At 44.9% G+C, this 24954-nt stretch overlaps 1 long non-coding RNA gene across 5 annotated transcripts in view; it reads right to left on the bottom strand.

Annotated features, from left to right (window-relative positions):
* The window catches only part of LOC307181512, a 508875-nt gene that overhangs the window by 134361 nt on the left and 349560 nt on the right, over positions 1 to 24954 (bottom strand). The window lies entirely within an intron of this gene.

Here is a 24954-nt window from a genome sequence, read left to right as displayed (position 1 = left end):
AATTACAGAACAGAACAGGGTCTCAAATTTAGAAAACCAACTTATGCTTGCTTAAGGGTAAAGGTGAGTTGGGGTGCTGCATAAAACCAGAGATTGAAATGAGCACAGATAAAGTTCCTTAAGCCAAATATGGAATAGACAAGAGCTACTCCTTGCTCAACGAAATGGACTCAACACCCCATATTAAACGCCTAAGAATGTACCTGACTAGTAAGTATCTTAAAACCTATGGATTGCTATGTCTCCGAAAGAGAATCAAGCATGTGTACAGGGGCATAAACGCAGCAGTGATAGGATTGCAGAGGTTCGGTGAGCAAATGAAGACCCTTTGAAGTCATATTGCATGGTACCCATTCCACGGGTTTCAACTACGCAGATTTTAGGTATTCTTCCTTCAGCTAAAACATGCATGTGGAACCCAGAGTATGATCAACCATGTGATCGGGAGACGTGTTCAAATATGTCTCAGTTTTCCTCCCCTGGTACTCGGGTGCAACATTCCAGACGCTTTACTAACACTCTCCCCACTTGGAGAGTCAGTCCCTTTAACCTCCTGTTTGGCCCAGTTTGCAATTTCTGCGGAAGATGAACAGGAATAGCGAGAACCAATGAGAGGCTAGCTGGAGGTGTCTGGACGGGCAAATTTAACTCTAATTTCCCACCAGGAAGAGGAATTAACCAAAGGCTCAGCATGCCGGGCCGGAACCAGATTAGGGCCTGAAGCCATCCTGCGGTGTTGCGGCCAGCTCAAAAGAAAGCGAGTTGAAGAAAGGAGCTCAGGGGCACTGTAATTCACAAACCTGCAGAGTTATAAATGACAGCTATCGTCCAAAAATAGACTGAAGTAAGGCTGCCAAGAGGACTTGAAAGCGGGGCAGAATTGCAGGAAACCGATTTCAGGAGGTAGACTGGAATTGCATTGAAAGCATAGGAAAAGAGGCAGAACGTCCACAATGATGCACTTGGCCAAAAAGGGCGTATGCGTTTTTTCCTGAAAATATTCAGGAAAAAACGCATACGCCCTTTTTGGCCAACCAAGCAAGCTTGCAAAGGAAATCTGCACTACAATGAAGTCTCACTTCCCCCCGGTCAAAAGGGCCATCAGAATAAAGTGTAAAATCCAGAAAGGCAGGACAGGCCATGGAGAACTGGGAGCCTTGTTATGCTGATGGGCGGGATGTAAATTGCCAACAGACACTCAGGAGAAGTGTATGGTGTTTCCTGAAACATCTAAAAAACAAAGCAACAGAGCCTAGGGCACTTCCACTTATGGTCCTATAGCTTAGGGAAATTAATATCAAAAAGACACAGCAACCCCAAAATTTGGGACGGCTCTTTTTACAGGAATCTCTTCTACGGCACAAGTTAAATATCCCAGAGAGCAAATAATGGATAAAGAAGTTGCGGTACTTCTGTACAACAGAATACCACTCAGCAATGAAATCTATGTCACCAGGCCCGTACCAGCATAATGAGTGCATTGAGGCACAATGATTCTAAGTGAAATAAGTCACACAGAAAAAGAAACATCATAAGGTATCACTAATACACGGAATGTGAACTTGGCTACACATGAACTGAATTAGAAAACAGAACAGGGTCTCAAGTTTAGAAAACCAACTTATGCCTGCTTAAGGGGGAAGGTGAGTTGGGGTGCTGCATAAAAGCAGAGTTTGAAATTAGCACAGATACCATTCCATAAGCCAAATATGTAATAGACAAGAGCTACCCCTTGCTCAACGAAATGGATTCAACAATGAGGTATCACCTCACACCTGGTAGAATAGGTATCATTGAAAATCTACAAACAAAAAATGCTGGAAAGGGTGTGGAGAAAAGGAACCCTCTTCCACTATTGTTGGGAATATAAATTGATACAGTCATTATGGAGAACAATATGGAATTTCTTAAGAAACTAACAATAGAATTACCATATGATACAGCAATCCCAGTACTGGACATATACCCAGACAAAACCATAAATCAAAAAGAGTCATTCACCGCAATGTTCATTGCATCACTATTTACAATATCGAGGTAATGGAAGCAACCTAAATGCCCACAGACAGACGAATGCATAAAGCTGTGGTACATATATAAAATGGAATATTACTAAGCCATGAAAAGGAATGAAATTGGGTCATTTGTAGAGACGTCGATGGATCTAGAGACTGTCATACAGAGTGAAGTAAGTCAGAAAGAGAAAAACAAATCTTGTATATTCATGCATATATGTGGAACCTAGAAAAACTGTACAGATTAACCATTTTGCAAGGCATAAATAGAGCAACAGATGTAGACAACAAACGTATGGACAACAAGGGGGGAAAGCTGTTGGGGGGGTGGTGGTGGGAGGAGTTGAGAGACTGGGATTGGCATGTATACATTTATATGTATAAAATAGATAACCAATAAGAACCTGCTGTATAAAAATATAAAATAAAATTCAAAATTAAAAAGAAGTAAAATTTAAAAAATAAAACAGAAAAAACAATTATTCCCTGCACATACATGTATTTATATGAATAAATTATTTCCATGCTTATATCTGTAAATACAAAAAAGAGGAATAAAATCTACCTTGAACCAAAAACGAAAAAGAGAAAAAAAACACAGAACCCACCAGTTACACAGAGGAAAACCGTATCAGGGCACTTGCTCCAGTTGTAAACAATTCTGAAGTTGGTCAGTGGTGGGGAATCGTCTCCCATTCAGCCAGCAGCCCCCACGCAACAAGCGTCCTCATTGCAAAGCTGGGGCACCGTGCCGAGGCATCTGTGAGTAAACGTGAGCTGAGCCCCAGGCCAGTTGCTGCTGAACTATTCCCACCCGTCCCAGGTAAAACACCTGAATATATACAAGGACTTGAAAGCCTAGAGGAAGGGCCATAGAGCCACACGAGTGACAGCATGCCGGCCGACTTGGTGCCTGCAGGCCAGCCAGGATGGTCCTGGCCCTGGGTGCTCTTCTGGAAGATTTCCGTTTCCCTGCCTGAGATACCCGTCCTGTCCCTGCCCCCACTGCTTTTTTCCTTCCTCACCTCTGCCCAGGGAGAAATTCCAGCAGCAGGTATGGGTGACACATCCTCTTCTTTAGCAGGTGGCAGCCTGGCAACTGCTGCAGAAAGTCCAGCAGAGCCCCACTCACACTGGGCCACCCACAAAGCCGTGGCCTCTCACTCCCTCCCACCAGCCCAGCCCCGAGACTGCTGACAGGGCAGAGAAAATGGCGTCAGGCACGGCTGCAGGGGCTCTTGCTGCCTGGAGTGGTATTTATATTGATCTCAACCCAGGCACACCTGGGGAGGGCTGGCCGGCACGGTAAGGCTGCCCAGGTCAGCCAATCATCACCCCTCAGGGGCTCACAGTTGCAGAAAATGGAACTTGCTGAACCGGCCAGGTCCAAGGAACAGGTGTGGGCTCCTGAGAGTCAGGATAGACAAGGGGCTGCAGCTTTGGCTTGTTTTCTAATCATTTTATCTGGCCCATGAGTGGGAGACAACTTCAAGAAAACCCTATCCTAATGAGAGGAACCCAGGAGTCAGGCAGAGGAGGGGTGGGTGGTGGTTGGAGACAGAGGCCTGGTGCCCCAGGTGCAGTGGAAGTCTCTGGAAGACCAGGTGGAGGGAGGCCTCACGGAGTGATGCCCAGGGTCACAGCCCTGTCGCAGCTGCTGTTTGTTAGTTCAAGTCCTGCTCTGAGGTGCTCTGTGTCAGCTCTGAGCGACAGGTGAGCTGGGGGTGCTCTGCAATGAGGGCTATGTGCACGGTTCCTGTGTGCCCAGCCCTGCCACGGTACCTGCAAGGGTAGCTCTGTATCCTGGGAGGGGCCTGACCACGAGAGCCCCGTGGGCTGGGGTGGGGGTGGGGTACCTGCCCAGGTGAGCTCCATATTCTGGGATTGGTCTGACCACGAGAGCCCCATGGGCCGCTGGGGACCTGGTAAAGGATGTCAGGACAGTCAGTGAAGCCACCGAGGATATACCTCCAGTTGCTCCTAATTCCTACACCCTGCTGGTCATTCTACCAACCACCAGGACATGGTATTCTGTATTAGTCTTCAATGATGCCTTCTTTTGTATTCCATTAGTCCCAGAGTCACAAGAAATTTTGGCTTGTGAGTGGCAGGACTCCACATACAACTAAAACAATACTTCCGGGCCGTCTGGCCCCAAGGGTGCAAAAATTCCCACACCATCTTTGGGGAAAGCTTAGCTAAAGACCTAAAAGTTCTACCTCTGGAAAAGGAAACCCTCCTTCAATATGCAGACGACATTCTGATCACCAGCCCTACTAAGGAGGCCTCTGAACTACCAAGCCAATAAAGGATAGAAGTTGTCCAAGAAAAAGCTCAAATATCACAGACTGCGGTGACCTGCCTGGGCTTCATTCTCACAGAAGGTCAGAGAAGCCCATCCCAGGAAAGGGAAGAAACCATTTTCAGCCTTACCCCTTTCTAAAACTAGAAGACAGCTTAGGGGTTCCTGGGGAGGCCAGGGTTTGCTGCTTCTGGATCCCTAACTACAGTCTACTAGCTGGGCCTCTATATGAAACACTGAAAGGAAAAGATGATGATCCTTTTGAATAGAATCCAGAAGTGGCCTTTCAAGAATGGAAAGAGCAGTCAATTCAGACCCTTGCCCTGGAACTCCCTAATTTAGCTAAACCCTTTGACCTTTACATTCCCGGTGAAAGGTGAATCGCCATTGGAGAATTAGTGCAAAAACTGGGACCGCTTGAAATGGAACAATGCAAGAATGCCATCCAGGTAGGATAAACTACGGTCACTAAGGGGCTTGGCCCACTGCCACATCTGGCCAAGATACTGGCGGTATCTAAAAACCTGGAAATCAGCAGCCCAAAAGGCCACCTCCCTCCTAAGGGAAAAGGACCCCACGTGGTGATCCTAACCACCAACCATGCCCTGAAGTTGCAGGGTTCGCTCCGTGGGCACACCGACCTCGAGTGAGGAGGCCCTCCAACTCCAACATCCAGAGAGATAACCGGGGGCAACAGGGCACCATGACGACTCGTGTGAACATCACTTGACCTGGAGTTTCTCTCATAAAACAACAAGAGTGTGTCCCAAAAGAGTAGACTACTGCTTGCAGGACTTACTGCACCCAGAGGGGAGCTAATAATCTCGGCGGGGGAACAGTATACCACACTGTCACCATAGAAAAGCCTACAGACACCGTGATGATGGTGGCCAATAAGACCGGCTGGACTCCTGTTTACTTCAAAAGGCTGTTGACTCAGTAGCCATCATGGTCCTTGGTCACCACTGACCCTGGACTGTCTGGGAGTTGAGCGGGCAGGGCTCTGACACCTGGTGCTGTTTGTACGTTAATTCAGGGGCCTAATTGAAGAAAGCGCAGACTACTGGTCAGAGCATCTAGGCTGGCAGAGACGGTCAGCCTAAGGTGGCCGAACAAATGTGGGGCGGGGTGAAACCGGCCCCCACAGCGTCTCTGCACATCTCTTTCCTGGACCCTTAAAGGTCATTAGAATCTATAACACTTCCAATGCTGGTGCTCAGGTGGACGAGCAGGGAGGCAGGGGTCCTGGGGACAATCAACGTCACCGGGAGGCTGCTGGGGAGAAGCTCTGACCCTCGCCCCAGGGTATGAGGGCTCCCAACTCAGCACTCAGCAGTTACAGAAGAAGGGTCTGCACCCTCAGCACTCCAAGAATGAGGAACGGGACAAAAGGCAGAGGAGGGGTTTGTCCCCAGCAAAGCCCATTAAAAATCCCTGGGAGATAAAAATAGAATCTGGGCAATAAAGTCAAGTCTAACCTTTTTTATCCTTTGTGCTTTGTCTAATTTCACGTGCTCCTAGGGTCCCGCATGCAGAGGTTCCACACCCGGCACTTCAGACCAGATTTCCTAGTGCAGAATGGCTGGGTCGACACCTCAGCTCCTGGGGCCCAGTGCAGACTCCACGATATAGAGCCTGAGCTACAGCCAACCCGGCCCTCGAGAGCTCCGCCGCCTCCCTCCCTCCCACTGACTCTGACAGGATCTCTACACAGCAGCCCAGCCCACAGCCCACGGGGTAGTGCATGCTCTCACCTCTCCATTCTCTGATCAAAATATAAAGTTTCCTTTGCTTGTGAACCAAACTCAGTCTCGATCTGTTGGCCCCAATGACACTGGGCAGGGGGACACTTGTTGGGGTCCACTCTGGAGGATCAGTAACAGAAATTGAGACTATTGTAACCTCAATGAACAGATGTGTGAGCCAAACTGTAGTTAACATAGAACAGTGTATAAGGCTCGGGTAAAATAAGATGTTTTTAACACTTCCATTTGATATTTCCATCACTTTTTATAAGCAAGTTCAGTGAAAAGGTTTGTCTTATTTGTCAGGTCAATATTAGAGAAACGAAGTGATTTCTTTCCAAGGATGTACAGCTAATAATCTTGGTTAAACCTTCAATCTTGTTTTAAATGCTTTTCCATTGAAAATGATACCTCTCTTTCAGCTCCCCCATTTCTGAGAAGTATAAAATCTTATAATTTATTATTACCAAAGGGGAAAGGTGGGAGGAGGGATAAATTAACAGTTTGGAATGAACACATACACACTGCTATGTATAAAATAGATCATCAGCAAGGAACTACTGTATAGCACAGGGAACTACACTCAACATTTTGCAATAACCTATAAGGGGAAATAATCTGAAAAAGAATAGATATTTTTATTGACATCATCTATCAATGACAGTTAAAGTGTAGCCTAAGGGAAGCTGGTGGTGAGTGCTTCTGACCCTGAAGACTTCAATCATCTAAAGTTTGGACTCTGCCTACTTCCCAAGGCCCTTAATGAACATATGTGTAGCCGTAGCTTAAAAACTTCCCCAGTTTGGGTTTCGGGGAGACACTGATTTTGAAAAAGCCCTGGTGTTCTCCTTACATGAATGGGACTCTTCCTACTGCTAAAACATGTCTGTCACACCCAGAGGATGGTATACCGTCTGATCGGGAAGAGTTTGGAAAAGGCATCTCATCTCCTCATCTCCTGGTGCTCGGGTTCACCCCTCCAGCGTCTTTACTAACAGTCTCCCCACTTGGAGATGTCAGCACTGTCAACATCCTGTTGCGTACAGTTTGGAATTTGTCCAGAGGATGAAGCGGAAGGATGAGGAACAATGAGAGACAAGTCCTAGGTGTTCAGACAGGCACATGTCACTCTAATTTCCAATCAGGAAGACGAATTGACCAAAGGCTAGGGTTGCCCATGGAAACAGTATAGGGCTTGAGGAAATCCCGCTGCTTTGTGGCCAGTTCCCATAAACACGAGTTGAACAATGGAACTCAGGGGCAGTAAAATTCACAAAACTGCAGAGTTGAAAATATCCATCACTGAAAAATGTCTTGAGGAAAGTCAGAGAAAAGGACTTGTAAGCAAGGGAGAATGGCAGGAAAGGGATTTGAGGAGGTAGAAAGGACTCGCCATTAAGCACAAGAAAAGGAGCTGAACATTGCCAACATTGCCAACATTGCAGTTGGCCAAAAAGGGTGTATGCGTTCTTTTCTGTATATATTCAAGAAAAGGGCATACACTTTTTTAGCCAACCAAACAGGTGGGCACTGGAAGTCAATACTACAAAAGATATCACTTCGCATCAGTCAGAAGAGCCATCCTCATAAAGCGTAAACAACAGAAATGCAGGACAGGGCAACGAGAAGAGGGAGCCCTGTGAGACTTATAGTGGAAATGTATATTGCCAACGGCCATTCTGGAGAAGTGTATTGTGTTTACTAAAGCATCTAAAAAATGAGCTACAGAGCATAGGGCACTTGCACTCATGGGCGTATATCTTGGGAAAAACAAAAATCGAGAGGACACAGGCACCCCAATGTTTACCCCCTCTCTGTTTAAAAGATCCTCGACTAGGATATAACTTAAATGTCTCTGGAGGGAAAAAATGGATAGAGATGTGGTACTTAGGTAGAGTGGAATATTATTCAGCCTGGAAATCAATGAAATATGGCCAGTTGTAACAACTCCGGAGGAGTTACGTATGATCATTCTAAGTGACAGAATTCAAAAAGAAAAAGACACATATCATAAGATATCACTTAAAGGTGGAATCCAAAATGGCTACACATGAAATAAATTACAAAACAAAAACATAGTCAAATATGTAGAAAACACGCATAAGGCTGCTAAACGGGAAAGGTGGGGAGGGGTGAGGCATCATCCAGGAGGTTGAAATTAGCAAAGATACCATTCCAAATACCAAACTGATAATCAACAAGGCCTACACGGTAGCTAAAAGAACTGCACTCAGCACACTCAAGTCACCGGAAAAGAATATATACGACTGGTAAGAATCTGAAAAAGAATTTATTGATGTCTCTCTGTACGCGAATCAAGTGGATGTACAGCAGCAAGAAACAGAGCTTTGAAAATCAGCTGTAACCAATATAGTAATAAATTGAAAAAAATAAACGACAGAGAGACAGAGGAAACCTCTTACAACTTTTCCTCAGGGACGGTGATGCAACATGGATTGAACACATCTAGACCCACAGCAGGATGAGACATAAGGCTGGAAACTGTTTGCGCTAAGAGAAATGTGAGGTTGGGTGAGGAAATGCACACCCTTTAAAGTAATACTACCTGGTACCCATTCAATGGGTCCCAAATCTGCAGGTTCAAGGGATCTTCCTACAGCTAAAACATGCATGGAAAACCCAGAGGACTGTACACCATGTGATCGGGAGATGTGTCTAAAATGCACCTCATTTATCCTCTCCTGGTGCTCCTGTTCACCATTCCAGCCACGCTACTTAGAATCTCCCCACTTGGAGAATCAGCACATTTAAACTTCTGTTTCACACATTTTGCAAATTGTGAGGAGGATGAACGGGAAGAGGGGGAACCAATGAGAGAAGAGTTGTAGGGGTTTGGACGGGCACATATCACTCTAATTTCCCATTAAGAATAAGAATTAAAGAAAGGCTCAGCCTGCCTCGCCGGAGCCAAAATAGGGCCTGAAGCAATCCTGCGGGTTTGAGGCCAGCTCACAAAAGAGCAACTTAAAAAATGGAGCTCAGGGTCACTGCAATTCACAAACCTGCAGAGTTATAAATGAAAACTAACGTCCAAAAATATGTTGAGGTAAGGCAAAGAAGAGGATCTGAATGCAAGACAGAATTGCAAGAAACAGATTTCAAGAGATAGATTGGACTCGTCTTTAACGCACATGAAAAGCGGCAGAATTTCGACAATGATGCAGTTGGCCCAAAAGGGCGTATGCGTTTTTTCCTGATTATATCCAGGAAAAAACGCATACGCACTTTATGGGCAACGAAGCAAGCAAGCAATGCAAATGTGCACAACAAAGAAGTCTCACTTCCCACCGGTCAAAAGGGCCATCCTAAAAAATTGTAAAAACCAGAAATGCAGGACAGGCCATGGAGAACAGGGAGCCTTTATACGCTGATGGGCAGTGTGTGAACTGCCGAGAGCCACTCTGGAGAAGTGTATGGTGGTTCCTAAATCATCTAAAAAACAGAGCTACAGAGCATAGGACACTTCCAATCATGGGAGTATATCTAGGGAAGTCTAAAAATCAACAAGACACAAGCACACCACAGTTTAGGGCTACTCTGTTTACAAGAACCTCAACTTCAGTACACCTTAAATATCCCAGGAAAGAGAACAATGGATAAAGAAGATGTGGTACTTATGTACAATGGAATATCTCTTCACCATGAAATCAATGTAATAAGGCTAGTAGAAGGATAAAGAGTGGATTTAGGTCCGATAATACTACTTGAAATAAGTCAAACAGAAAAAGAAACATATCATAAGATATCACTTATAGAGGGAGGGTAAATATGGCTGCACAAGAAATGAATTACAGAACAGAACAGTGTCTCACATTTAGAAAACACACTTATGTCAGCTTAAGGGGAAAGGAGAGGTGGGGTGATGCATAAAACCAGAGTTTGAAATTAGCACAGATACCGTTCAATAAACCAAATAGGTATTAGACAAGATCTACACCTTGCTCAATGAACAGGCCTCAACACACCCTATACACCGCAGAGAAATATATCTGAGGAATAAGAATCTTAAAACCCATGTATTGATATATCTCCATAAGGGAATCAAGTGTGTGCAGAGCGGCACAAACACAGCAGTGAAAAGGAGCTAAACCCCATTATAGAAATAAATTTTAAAAACAAAACGCTGAAACAATGAAAGAGAGAAAAATTCTTACAAAATTCGCTCAGGGGCTGTGATGCAACCTGGATTGACCACATATAAACCCACAGCTGGATAAGACATAAGGCTGGACACTTGGGGCTGACAGGATTGGTGAGCTTTGGTGAGCAACTGCCGAAAGTTTAATGCAATACTTCATGCTACTCAGTCCAAGGGTCCCAACACTCCAGGTTGAAGGGAATCTTCCTACAGCTAAACCATGCTTGGGAAACCCAGCGACTGGTATACCATATGATCGGGAAAGGTTTCTAAAACGCACCTCATTTTTCCTCTCCTGGGGCTCCGGATCGACATTCCAGCCGCTTTACTAACAACATCCCCACATGGAGTCAATGCCTTTAAGTTCTGGTATCGCACAGTCTGCAGTTAGTGCAGAGGATGAATGGGAATAGGGGGAACCAGTGAGAAACTAGCTGTAGCGGTTTCAATGGGCACATGTCACTCTAATATCACATCAGTAAGAAGAATTAACCAAAGGCACAGCAAGGTGCCCCAGAAGAAAAATAGGGCTTCAAGGAATCCTGTGGTTATGGGGCAAGACCAAAAAAATAAGAGCTAAAAAATGGAGCTAAGGGCCACTGCAATTCAAAAACCTGCAGAGTTATAAAGGCCAACTATTTTTAAAAAATATATTGAGGTAAGGCTATGAAGAGGCATTGAAAGCAAGGCAGAATTGCAGGAAACCGATTTCAGGAGGTAGACTGGAATTGCATTGAAAGCATATGAAGAGAGTCAGAAACTCGACAATGATGCACTTGGCCAAAAAGGGCGTATGCGTTTTTTCCTGAATATATTCAGGAAAAAACGCATACGCCCTTTTTGGCCAACCAAGCAAGCTTGCAAAGGAAATCTGCACTACAATGAAGTCTCACTTCCACCCGGTCAAAAGGGCCATCTGAAAAAAGTGTAAAATCCAGAAAGGCAGGACAGGCCATGGAGAACTGGGAGCCTTGTTATGCTGATGGGCGGGATGTAAATTGCCAAGAACCACTCAGGAGAAGTGTATGGTGTTTCCTGAAACATCGAAAAAACAAAGCAACAGAGCCTAGGGCACTTCCACTTATGGTCCTATAGCTTAGGGAAATTAAAATAAAAAAGACACAGCCACCCCAAAGTTTGGGACGCCTCTGTTTACAAGAACCTCGTTTACAGTACAAGTTCAACATCGCAGAAAATGAAAAATGGATAAAGAAGCTGTGGTATTTACTTACAAAGCAATAACACTCAGCAATGAAATCTATGTCATCAGGCCATTAGCAGCACAATGAGTGGATTCAGGTATGATGATTCTAACTGAAATAAGTCACACAGAAAATGAAACATCATAAGATATCACTAATACACGGAATGGAAACTTGGCTACACAGGAACTGAATTACAGAACAGAACAGGGTCTCAAATTTAGAAAACCAACTTATGCTTGCTTAAGGGGAAAGGTGAGTTGGGGTGCTGCATAAAACCAGAGATTGAAATGAGCACAGATAAAGTTCCTTAAGTCAAATATGGAATAGACAAGAGCTACTCCTTGCTCAACGAAATGGACTCAACACCGCATATTAAACGCCTAAGAATGTACCTGACTAGTAAGTATCTTAAAACCTATGGATTGCTATGTCTCCGAAAGAGAATCAAGCATGTGTACAGGGGCATAAACGCAGCAGTGATAGGATTGGAGAGGTTCGGTGAGCAAATGAAGACCCTTTGAAGTCATATTGTATGGTACCCATTCCACGGGTTTCAACTACCCAGGTTTAAGGTATTCTTCCTTCAGCTAAAACATGCATGTGGAACCTAGAGTATGATCAACCATGTGATCGGGAGACGTGTTCAAATATGTCTCAGTTTTCGTACCCTGGTACTCGGGTGCAACATTCCAGACGCTTACTAACACTCTCCCCACTTGGAGAGTCAGTCCCTTTAACCTCCTGTTTGGCCCAGTTTGCAATTTCTGCGGAAGATGAACAGGAATAGGGAGAACCAATGAGAGACTAGCTGGAGGTGTCTGGACGGGCAAATTTAACTCTCATTTCCCACCAGGAAGAGGAAATAACCAAAGCCTCAGCGTGCCGTGCCGGAACCAGATTAGGGCCTGAAGCCATCCTGCGGTGTTGCGGCCAGCTCAAAAGAAAGCGAGTTGAACAAAGGAGCTCAGGGTCTCTGTAATTCACAAACCTGCAGAGTTATAAATGACAGCTATCGTCCAAAAATAGACTGAAGTAAGGCTGCCAAGAGGACTTGAAAGCGGGGCAGAATTGCGGGATACCGATTTCAGGAGGTAGACTGGAATTGCATTGAAAGCATAGGAAAAGAGGCAGAACGTCCACAATGATGCACTTTGCCAAAAGGGTGTATGCGTTTTTTCCTGAATATATTCAGGAAAAAACGCATACGCCCTTTTTGGCCAACCAAGCAAGCTTGCAAAGGAAATCTGCACTACAATGAAGTCTCACTTCCCCCCGGTCAAAAGGGCCATCTGAAAAAAGTGTAAAACCCAGAAAGGCAGGACAGGCCATGGAGAACTGGGAGCCTTGTTATGCTGATGGGCGGGATGTAAATTGCCAACAGACACTTGGGAGAAGTGTATGGTGTTTCCTGAAACATCTAAAAAACAAAGCAACAGAGCCTAGGGCACTTCCACTTATGGTCCTATAGCTTAGGGAAATTAATATCAAAAAGACACAGCAACCCCAAAATTTGGGATGGCTCTTTTTACAGAAATCTCTTCTGTAAAAAGAGATTATACAAGTTAAATATCCCAGAGAGCAAATAATGGATAAAGAATTTGCGGTACTTATGTACAACAGAATACCACTCAACAATGAAATCTATGTCACCAGGCCCGTACCAGCATAATGAGTGGATTGAGGCACGATGATTCTAAGTGAAATAAGTCACACAGAAAAAGAAACATCATAAGGTATCACTAATACACGGAATGTGAACTTGGCTACACATGAACTGAATTACAAAACAGAACAGGGTCTCAAGTTTAGAAAACCAACTTATGCCTGCTTAAGGGGGAAGGTGAGTTGGGGTGCTGCATAAAAGCAGAGTTTGAAATTAGCACAGATACCGTTCCATAAGCCAAATATGTAATAGACAAGAGCTACCCCTTGCTCAACGAAATGGATTCAACAATGAGGTATCACCTCACACCTGGTAGAATAGGTATCATTGAAAATCTACAAACAAAAAATGCTGGAAAGGGTGTGGAGAAAAGGAACCCTCTTCCACTATTGTTGGGAATATAAATTGATACAGTCATTATGGAGAACAATATGGAATTTCTTAAGAAACTAACAATAGAATTACCATATGATACAGCAATCCCAGTACTGGACATATACCCAGACAAAACCATAAATCAAAAAGAGTCATTCACCGCAATGTTCATTGCATCACTATTTACAATATCGAGGTAATGGAAGCAACCTAAATGCCCACAGACAGACGAATGCATAAAGCTGTGGTACATATATAAAATGGAATATTACTAAGCCATGAAAAGGAATGAAATTGGGTCATTTGTAGAGACGTCGATGGATCTAGAGACTGTCATACAGAGTGAAGTAAGTCAGAAAGAGAAAAACAAATCTTGTATATTCATGCATATATGTGGAACCTAGAAAAACTGTACAGATTAACCATTTTGCAAGGCATAAATAGAGCAACAGATGTAGACAACAAACGTATGGACAACAAGGGGGGAAAGCTGTTGGGGGGGTGGTGGTGGGAGGAGTTGAGAGACTGGGATTGGCATGTATACATTTATATGTATAAAATAGATAACCAATAAGAACCTGCTGTATAAAAATATAAAATAAAATTCAAAATTAAAAAGAAGTAAAATTTAAAAAATAAAACAGAAAAAACAATTATTCCCTGCACATACATGTATTTATATGAATAAATTATTTCCATGCTTATATCTGTAAATACAAAAAAGAGGAATAAAATCTACCTTGAACCAAAAACGAAAAAGAGAAAAAAAACACAGAACCCACCAGTTACACAGAGGAAAACCGTATCAGGGCACTTGCTCCAGTTGTAAACAATTCTGAAGTTGGTCAGTGGTGGGGAATCGTCTCCCATTCAGCCAGCAGCCCCCACGCAACAAGCGTCCTCATTGCAAAGCTGGGGCACCGTGCCGAGGCATCTGTGAGTAAACGTGAGCTGAGCCCCAGGCCAGTTGCTGCTGAACTATTCCCACCCGTCCCAGGTAAAACACCTGAATATATACAAGGACTTGAAAGCCTAGAGGAAGGGCCATAGAGCCACACGAGTGACAGCATGCCGGCCGACTTGGTGCCTGCAGGCCAGCCAGGATGGTCCTGGCCCTGGGTGCTCTTCTGGAAGATTTCCATTTCCCTGCCTGAGATACCCGTCCTGTCCCTGCCCCCATTGCTTTTTTCCTTCCTCACCTCTGCCCAGGGAGAAATTCCAGCAGCAGGTATGGGTGACACATCCTCTTCTTTAGCAGGTGGCAGCCTGGCAACTGCTGCAGAAAGTCCAGCAGAGCCCCACTCACACTGGGCCACCCACAAAGCCGTGGCCTCTCACTCCCTCCCACCAGCCCAGCCCCGAGACTGCTGACAGGGCAGAGAAAATGGCGTCAGGCACGGCTGCAGGGGCTCTTGCTGCCTGGAGTGGTATTTATATTGATCTCAACCCAGGCACACCTGGGGAGGGCTGGCCGGCACGGTAAGGCTGCCCAGGTCAGCCAATCATCACCCCTCAGGGGCTCACAGTTGCAGAAAATGGAACTTGCTGAACCGGCCAGGTCCAAGGAACAGGTGTGGGCTCCTGAGAGTCAGGATAGACAAGGGGCTGCAGCTTTGGCTTGTTTTCTAATCATTTTATCTGGCCCATGAGTGGGAGACAACTTCAAGAAAACCCTCTCCTAATGAGAGGAACCCAGGAGTCAGGGAGAGGAGGGGTGGGTGGTGGTTGGAGACAGAGGCCTGGTGACCCGGGTGCAGTGGAAGTCTCTGGAAGACCAGGTGGAGGGAGGCCTCACGGAGTGATGCCCAGGGTCACAGACCTGTCGCAGCTGCTGTTTGTTAGTTCAAGTCCTGCTCTGAGGTGCTCTGTGTCAGCTCTGAGCGACAGGTGAGCTGGGGGTGCTCTGCAATGAGGGCTATGTGCACGGTTCCTGTGTGCCCAGCCCTGCCACGGTACCTGCAAGGGTAGCTCTGTATCCTGGGAGGGGCCTGACCACGAGAGCCCCGTGGGCTGGGGTGGGGGTGGGGTACCTGCCCAGGTGAGCTCCATATTCTGGGATTGGTCTGACCACGAGAGCCCCATGGGCTGCTGGGGACCTGGTAAAGGATGTCAGGACAGTCAGTGAAGCCACCGAGGATATACCTCCAGTTGCTCCTAATTCCTACACCCTGCTGGTCATTCTACCAACCACCAGGACATGGTATTCTGTATTAGTCTTCAATGATGCCTTCTTTTGTATTCCATTAGTCCCAGAGTCACAAGAAATTTTGGCTTGTGAGTGGCAGGACTCCACATACAACTAAAACAATACTTCCGGGCCGTCTGGCCCCAAGGGTGCAAAAATTCCCACACCATCTTTGGGGAAAGCTTAGCTAAAGACCTAAAAGTTCTACCTCTGGAAAAGGAAACCCTCCTTCAATATGCAGACGACATTCTGATCACCAGCCCTACTAAGGAGGCCTCTGAACTACCAAGCCAATAAAGGATAGAAGTTGTCCAAGAAAAAGCTCAAATATCACAGACTGCGGTGACCTGCCTGGGCTTCATTCTCACAGAAGGTCAGAGAAGCCCATCCCAGGAAAGGGAAGAAACCATTTTCAGCCTTACCCCTTTCTAAAACTAGAAGACAGCTTAGGGGTTCCTGGGGAGGCCAGGGTTTGCTGCTTCTGGATCCCTAACTACAGTCTACTAGCTGGGCCTCTATATGAAACACTGAAAGGAAAAGATGATGATCCTTTTGAATAGAATCCAGAAGTGGCCTTTCAAGAATGGAAAGAGCAGTCAATTCAGACCCTTGCCCTGGAACTCCCTAATTTAGCTAAACCCTTTGACCTTTACATTCCCGGTGAAAGGTGAATCGCCATTGGAGAATTAGTGCAAAAACTGGGACCGCTTGAAATGGAACAATGCAAGAATGCCATCCAGGTAGGATAAACTACGGTCACTAAGGGGCTTGGCCCACTGCCACATCTGGCCAAGATACTGGCGGTATCTAAAAACCTGGAAATCAGCAGCCCAAAAGGCCACCTCCCTCCTAAGGGAAAAGGACCCCACGTGGTGATCCTAACCACCAACCATGCCCTGAAGTTGCAGGGTTCGCTCCGTGGGCACACCGACCTCGAGTGAGGAGGCCCTCCAACTCCAACATCCAGAGAGATAACCGGGGGCAACAGGGCACCATGACGACTCGTGTGAACATCACTTGACCTGGAGTTTCTCTCATAAAACAACAAGAGTGTGTCCCAAAAGAGTAGACTACTGCTTGCAGGACTTACTGCACCCAGAGGGGAGCTAATAATCTCGGCGGGGGAACAGTATACCACACTGTCACCATAGAAAAGCCTACAGACACCGTGATGATGGTGGCCAATAAGACCGGCTGGACTCCTGTTTACTTCAAAAGGCTGTTGACTCAGTAGCCATCATGGTCCTTGGTCACCACTGACCCTGGACTGTCTGGGAGTTGAGCGGGCAGGGCTCTGACACCTGGTGCTGTTTGTACGTTAATTCAGGGGCCTAATTGAAGAAAGCGCAGACTACTGGTCAGAGCATCTAGGCTGGCAGAGACGGTCAGCCTAAGGTGGCCGAACAAATGTGGGGCGGGGTGAAACCGGCCCCCACAGCGTCTCTGCACATCTCTTTCCTGGACCCTTAAAGGTCATTAGAATCTATAACACTTCCAATGCTGGTGCTCAGGTGGACGAGCAGGGAGGCAGGGGTCCTGGGGACAATCAACGTCACCGGGAGGCTGCTGGGGAGAAGCTCTGACCCTCGCCCCAGGGTATGAGGGCTCCCAACTCAGCACTCAGCAGTTACAGAAGAAGGGTCTGCACCCTCAGCACTCCAAGAATGAGGAACGGGACAAAAGGCAGAGGAGGGGTTTGTCCCCAGCAAAGCCCATTAAAAATCCCTGGGAGATAAAAATAGAATCTGGGCAATAAAGTCAAGTCTAACCTTTTTTATCCTTTGTGCTTTGTCTAATTTCACATGCTCCTAGGGTCCCGCATGCAGAGGTTCCACACCCGGCACTTCAGACCAGATTTCCTAGTGCAGAATGGCTGGGTCGACACCTCAGCTCCTGGGGCCCAGTGCAGACTCCACGATATAGAGCCTGAGCTACAGCCAACCCGGCCCTCGAGAGCTCCGCCGCCTCCCTCCCTCCCACTGACTCTGACAGGATCTCTACACAGCAGCCCAGCCCACAGCCCACGGGGTAGTGCATGCTCTCACCTCTCCATTCTCTGATCAAAATATAAAGTTTCCTTTGCTTGTGAACCAAACTCAGTCTCGATCTGTTGGCCCCAATGACACTGGGCAGGGGGACACTTGTTGGGGTCCACTCTGGAGGATCAGTAACAGAAATTGAGACTATTGTAACCTCAATGAACAGATGTGTGAGCCAAACTGTAGTTAACATAGAACAGTGTATAAGGCTCGGGTAAAATAAGATGTTTTTAACACTTCCATTTGATATTTCCATCACTTTTTATAAGCAAGTTCAGTGAAAAGGTTTGTCTTATTTGTCAGGTCAATATTAGAGAAACGAAGTGATTTCTTTCCAAGGATGTACAGCTAATAATCTTGGTTAAACCTTCAATCTTGTTTTAAATGCTTTTCCATTGAAAATGATACCTCTCTTTCAGCTCCCCCATTTCTGAGAAGTATAAAATCTTATAATTTATTATTACCAAAGGGGAAAGGTGGGAGGAGGGATAAATTAACAGTTTGGAATGAACACATACACACTGCTATGTATAAAATAGATCATCAGCAAGGAACTACTGTATAGCACAGGGAACTACACTCAACATTTTGCAATAACCTATAAGGGGAAATAATCTGAAAAAGAATAGATATTTTTATTGACATCATCTATCAATGACAGTTAAAGTGTAGCCTAAGGGAAGCTGGTGGTGAGTGCTTCTGACCCTGAAGACTTCAATCATCTAAAGTTTGGACTCTGCCTACTTCCCAAGGCCCTTAATGAACATATGTGTAGCCGTAGCTTAAAAACTTCCCCAGTTTGGGTTTCGGGGAGACACTGATTTTGAAAAAGCCCTGGTGTTCTCCTTACATGAATGGGACTCTTCCTACTGCTAAAACATGTCTGTCACACCCAGAGGATGGTATACCGTCTGATCGGGAAGAGTTTGGAAAAGGCATCTCATCTCCTCATCTCCTGGTGCTCGGGTTCACCCCTCCAGCGTCTTTACTAACAGTCTCCCCACTTGGAGATGTCAGCACTGTCAACATCCTGTTGCGTACAGTTTGGAATTTGTCCAGAGGATGAAGCGGAAGGATGAGGAACAATGAGAGACAAGTCCTAGGTGTTCAGACAGGCACATGTCACTCTAATTTCCAATCAGGAAGACGAATTGACCAAAGGCTAGGGTTGCCCATGGAAACAGTATAGGGCTTGAGGAAATCCCGCTGCTTTGTGGCCAGTTCCCATAAACACGAGTTGAACAATGGAACTCAGGGGCAGTAAAATTCACAAAACTGCAGAGTTGAAAATATCCATCACTGAAAAATGTCTTGAGGAAAGTCAGAGAAAAGGACTTGTAAGCAAGGGAGAATGGCAGGAAAGGGATTTGAGGAGGTAGAAAGGACTCGCCATTAAGCACAAGAAAAGGAGCTGAACATTGCCAACATTGCCAACATTGCAGTTGGCCAAAAAGGGTGTATGCATTCTTTTCTGTATATATTCAAGAAAAGGGCATACACTTTTTTAGCCAACCAAACAGGTGGGCACTGGAAGTCAATACTACAAAAGATATCACTTCGCATCAGTCAGAAGAGCCATCCTCATAAAGCGTAAACAACAGAAATGCAGGACAGGGCAACGAGAAGAGGGAGCCCTGTGAGACTTATAGTGGAAATGTATATTGCCAACGGCCATTCTGGAGAAGTGTATTGTGTTTACTAAAGCATCTAAAAAATGAGCTACAGAGCATAGGGCACTTGCACTCATGGGCGTATATCTTGGGAAAAACAAAAATCGAGAGGACACAGGCACCCCAATGTTTACCCCCTCTCTGTTTAAAAGATCCTCGACTAGGATATAACTTAAATGTCTCTGGAGGGAAAAAATGGATAGAGATGTGGTACTTAGGTAGAGTGGAATATTATTCAGCCTGGAAATCAATGAAATATGGCCAGTTGTAACAACTCCGGAGGAGTTACGTATGATCATTCTAAGTGACAGAATTCAAAAAGAAAAAGACACATATCATAAGATATCACTTAAAGGTGGAATCCAAAATGGCTACACATGAAATAAATTACAAAACAAAAACATAGTCAAATATGTAGAAAACACGCATAAGGCTGCTAAACGGGAAAGGTGGGGAGGGGTGAGGCATCATCCAGGAGGTTGAAATTAGCAAAGATACCATTCCAAATACCAAACTGATAATCAACAAGGCCTACACGGTAGCTAAAAGAACTGCACTCAGCACACTCAAGTCACCGGAAAAGAATATATACGACTGGTAAGAATCTGAAAAAGAATTTATTGATGTCTCTCTGTACGCGAATCAAGTGGATGTACAGCAGCAAGAAACAGAGCTTTGAAAATCAGCTGTAACCAATATAGTAATAAATTGAAAAAAATAAACGACAGAGAGACAGAGGAAACCTCTTACAACTTTTCCTCAGGGACGGTGATGCAACATGGATTGAACACATCTAGACCCACAGCAGGATGAGACATAAGGCTGGAAACTGTTTGCGCTAAGAGAAATGTGAGGTTGGGTGAGGAAATGCACACCCTTTAAAGTAATACTACCTGGTACCCATTCAATGGGTCCCAAATCTGCAGGTTCAAGGGATCTTCCTACAGCTAAAACATGCATGGAAAACCCAGAGGACTGTACACCATGTGATCGGGAGATGTGTCTAAAATGCACCTCATTTATCCTCTCCTGGTGCTCCTGTTCACCATTCCAGCCACGCTACTTAGAATCTCCCCACTTGGAGAATCAGCACATTTAAACTTCTGTTTCACACATTTTGCAAATTGTGAGGAGGATGAACGGGAAGAGGGGGAACCAATGAGAGAAGAGTTGTAGGGGTTTGGACGGGCACATATCACTCTAATTTCCCATTAAGAATAAGAATTAAAGAAAGGCTCAGCCTGCCTCGCCGGAGCCAAAATAGGGCCTGAAGCAATCCTGCGGGTTTGAGGCCAGCTCACAAAAGAGCAACTTAAAAAATGGAGCTCAGGGTCACTGCAATTCACAAACCTGCAGAGTTATAAATGAAAACTAACGTCCAAAAATATGTTGAGGTAAGGCAAAGAAGAGGATCTGAATGCAAGACAGAATTGCAAGAAACAGATTTCAAGAGATAGATTGGACTCGTCTTTAACGCACATGAAAAGCGGCAGAATTTCGACAATGATGCAGTTGGCCCAAAAGGGCGTATGCGTTTTTTCCTGATTATATCCAGGAAAAAACGCATACGCACTTTATGGGCAACGAAGCAAGCAAGCAATGCAAATGTGCACAACAAAGAAGTCTCACTTCCCACCGGTCAAAAGGGCCATCCTAAAAAATTGTAAAAACCAGAAATGCAGGACAGGCCATGGAGAACAGGGAGCCTTTATACGCTGATGGGCAGTGTGTGAACTGCCGAGAGCCACTCTGGAGAAGTGTATGGTGGTTCCTAAATCATCTAAAAAACAGAGCTACAGAGCATAGGACACTTCCAATCATGGGAGTATATCTAGGGAAGTCTAAAAATCAACAAGACACAAGCACACCACAGTTTAGGGCTACTCTGTTTACAAGAACCTCAACTTCAGTACACCTTAAATATCCCAGGAAAGAGAACAATGGATAAAGAAGATGTGGTACTTATGTACAATGGAATATCTCTTCACCATGAAATCAATGTAATAAGGCTAGTAGAAGGATAAAGAGTGGATTTAGGTCCGATAATACTACTTGAAATAAGTCAAACAGAAAAAGAAACATATCATAAGATATCACTTATAGAGGGAGGGTAAATATGGCTGCACAAGAAATGAATTACAGAACAGAACAGTGTCTCACATTTAGAAAACACACTTATGTCAGCTTAAGGGGAAAGGAGAGGTGGGGTGATGCATAAAACCAGAGTTTGAAATTAGCACAGATACCGTTCAATAAACCAAATAGGTATTAGACAAGATCTACACCTTGCTCAATGAACAGGCCTCAACACACCCTATACACCGCAGAGAAATATATCTGAGGAATAAGAATCTTAAAACCCATGTATTGATATATCTCCATAAGGGAATCAAGTGTGTGCAGAGCGGCACAAACACAGCAGTGAAAAGGAGCTAAACCCCATTATAGAAATAAATTTTAAAAACAAAACGCTGAAACAATGAAAGAGAGAAAAATTCTTACAAAATTCGCTCAGGGGCTGTGATGCAACCTGGATTGACCACATATAAACCCACAGCTGGATAAGACATAAGGCTGGACACTTGGGGCTGACAGGATTGGTGAGCTTTGGTGAGCAACTGCCGAAAGTTTAATGCAATACTTCATGCTACTCAGTCCAAGGGTCCCAACACTCCAGGTTGAAGGGAATCTTCCTACAGCTAAACCATGCTTGGGAAACCCAGCGACTGGTATACCATATGATCGGGAAAGGTTTCTAAAACGCACCTCATTTTTCCTCTCCTGGGGCTCCGGATCGACATTCCAGCCGCTTTACTAACAACATCCCCACATGGAGTCAATGCCTTTAAGTTCTGGTATCGCACAGTCTGCAGTTAGTGCAGAGGATGAATGGGAATAGGGGGAACCAGTGAGAAACTAGCTGTAGCGGTTTCAATGGGCACATGTCACTCTAATATCACATCAGTAAGAAGAATTAACCAAAGGCACAGCAAGGTGCCCCAGAAGAAAAATAGGGCTTCAAGGAATCCTGTGGTTATGGGGCAAGACCAAAAAAATAAGAGCTAAAAAATGGAGCTAAGGGCCACTGCAATTCAAAAACCTGCAGAGTTATAAAGGCCAACTATTTTTAAAAAATATATTGAGGTAAGGCTATGAAGAGGCATTGAAAGCAAGGCAGAATTGCAGGAAACCGATTTCAGGAGGTAGACTGGAATTGCATTGAAAGCATATGAAGAGAGTCAGAAACTCGACAATGATGCACTTGGCCAAAAAGGGCGTATGCGTTTTTTCCTGAATATATTCAGGAAAAAACGCATACGCCCTTTTTGGCCAACCAAGCAAGCTTGCAAAGGAAATCTGCACTACAATGAAGTCTCACTTCCACCCGGTCAAAAGGGCCATCTGAAAAAAGTGTAAAATCCATAAAGGCACGACAGGCCATGGAGAACTGGGAGCCTTCTTATGCTGATGGGCGGGATGTAAATTGCCAACAGCCATTCTGGAGAAGTGTATGGTGTTTCCTGAAACATCTAAAAAACAAAGCAACAGAGCCTAGGGCACTTCCACTTATGGTCCTATAGCTTAGGGAAATTAAAATCAAAAAGACACAGCCACCCCAAAGTTTGGAACGGCTCTGTTTACAAGAACCTCGTTTACGGTACAAGTTCAACATCGCAGAAAGTGAAAAATGGATAAAGAACTTGTGGTACTTACGTACAATGCAATATCACTCAGCAATGAAATCTATGTCATCAGGCCCGTAGCAGCATAATGAGTGGATTCAGGTATGATGATTAGAACTGAAATAAGTCACACAGAAAAGAAACATCATAAGGTATCACTAATACACAGAATGTGAACTTGGCTACACATGAACTGAATTACAAAACAGAACAGTGTCTCAAGTTTAGAAAACCAACTTACGCTTGCTTAACGGGGAAGGTGAGTTGGGGTGCTGCATAAAACCAGAGATTGAAATGAGCACAGATAAAGTTCCTTAAGCCAAATATGGAATAGACAAGAGCTACTCCTTGCTCAACGAAATGGACTCAACACCCCATATTAAACGCCTAAGAATGTACCTGACTAGTAAGTATCTTAAAACCTATGGATTGCTATGTCTCCAAAAGAGAATCAAGCGTGTGTACAGGGGCATAAACGCAGCAGTGATAGGATTGGAGAGGTTCTGTGAGCAAATGAAGATCCTTTGAAGTCATATTGCATGGTACCCATTCAACGGGTTTCAACTACCCAGGTTTTAGGTATTCTTCCTTCAGCTAAAACATGCATGTGGAACCCAGAGTATGATCAACCATGTGATCGGGAGACGTGTTCAAATATGTCTCAGTTTTCGTACCCTGGTACTCGGGTGCAACATTCCAGACGCTTTACTAACACTCTCCCCACTTGGAGAGTCAGCGCCTTTAACCTCCTGTTTGGCCCAGTTTGCAATTTCTGCGGAAGATGAACAGGAATAGCGAGAACCAATGAGAGACTAGCTGGAGGTGTCTGGACGGGCAAATTTAACTCTCATTTCCCACCAGGAAGAGGAATTAACCAAAGGCTCAGCATGCCGTGCCTGAACCAGATTAGGGCCTGAAGCCATCCTGCGGTGTTGTGGCCAGCTCACAAGAAAGCGAGTTGAAGAAAGGAGCTCAGGGGCACTGTAATTCACAAACCTGCAGAGTTATAAATGACAGCTATTGTCCAAAAATAGACTGAAGTAAGGCTGCCAAGAGGACTTGAAAGCGGGGCAGAATTGCAGGAAACCGATTTCAGGAGGTAGACTGGAATTGCATTGAAAGCATAGGAAAAGAGGCAGAACGTCCACAATGATGCACTTGGCCAAAAAGGGCGTATGCGTTTTTTCCTGAATATATTCAGGAAAAAACGCATACGCCCTTTTTGGCCAACCAAGCAAGCTTGCAAAGGAAATCTGCACTACAATGAAGTCTCCCTTCCCCCCGGTCAAAAGGGCCATCTGAAAAAAGTGTAAAATCCAGAAAGGCAGGACAGGCCATGGAGAACTGGGAGCCTTGTTATGCTGATGGGCGGGATGTAAATTGCCAACAACCACTCGGGAGAAGTGTATGGTGTTTCCTGAAACATCTAAAAAACAAAGCAACAGAACCTAGGGCACTTCCACTTATGGTCCTATAGCTTAGGGAAATTAAAATAAAAAAGACACAGCCACCCCAAAGTTTGGAACGGCTCTGTTTACAAGAACCTCGTTTACAGTACAAGTTCAACATCGCAGAAAGTGAAAAATGGAGAAAGAAGTTGTGGTATTTACTTACAAAGCAATATCACTCAGCAATGAAATCTGTGTCATCAGGCCCTTAGCAGCACAATGAGTGGATTCAGGTATGATGATTCTAACTGAAATAAGTCACACAGAAAAAGAAACATCATAAGTTATCAGTAATACACGGAATGTAAACTTGGCTACACAGGAACTGAATTACAGAATAGAACAGGGTCTCAAATTTAGAAAACCAACTTATTCTTGCTTAAGGGTAAAGGTGAGTTGGGGTGCTGCATAAAACCAGAGATTGAAATGAGCACAGATAAAGTTCCTTAAGCCAAATATGGAATA

The sequence above is a fragment of the Stenella coeruleoalba genome (genome assembly GCF_951394435.1).
Source record: "Stenella coeruleoalba genome assembly, contig: scaffold_72, whole genome shotgun sequence".
NCBI lineage: Eukaryota > Metazoa > Chordata > Mammalia > Artiodactyla > Delphinidae > Stenella > Stenella coeruleoalba.
This window is presented reverse-complemented; position numbering and strand designations above follow the sequence as displayed.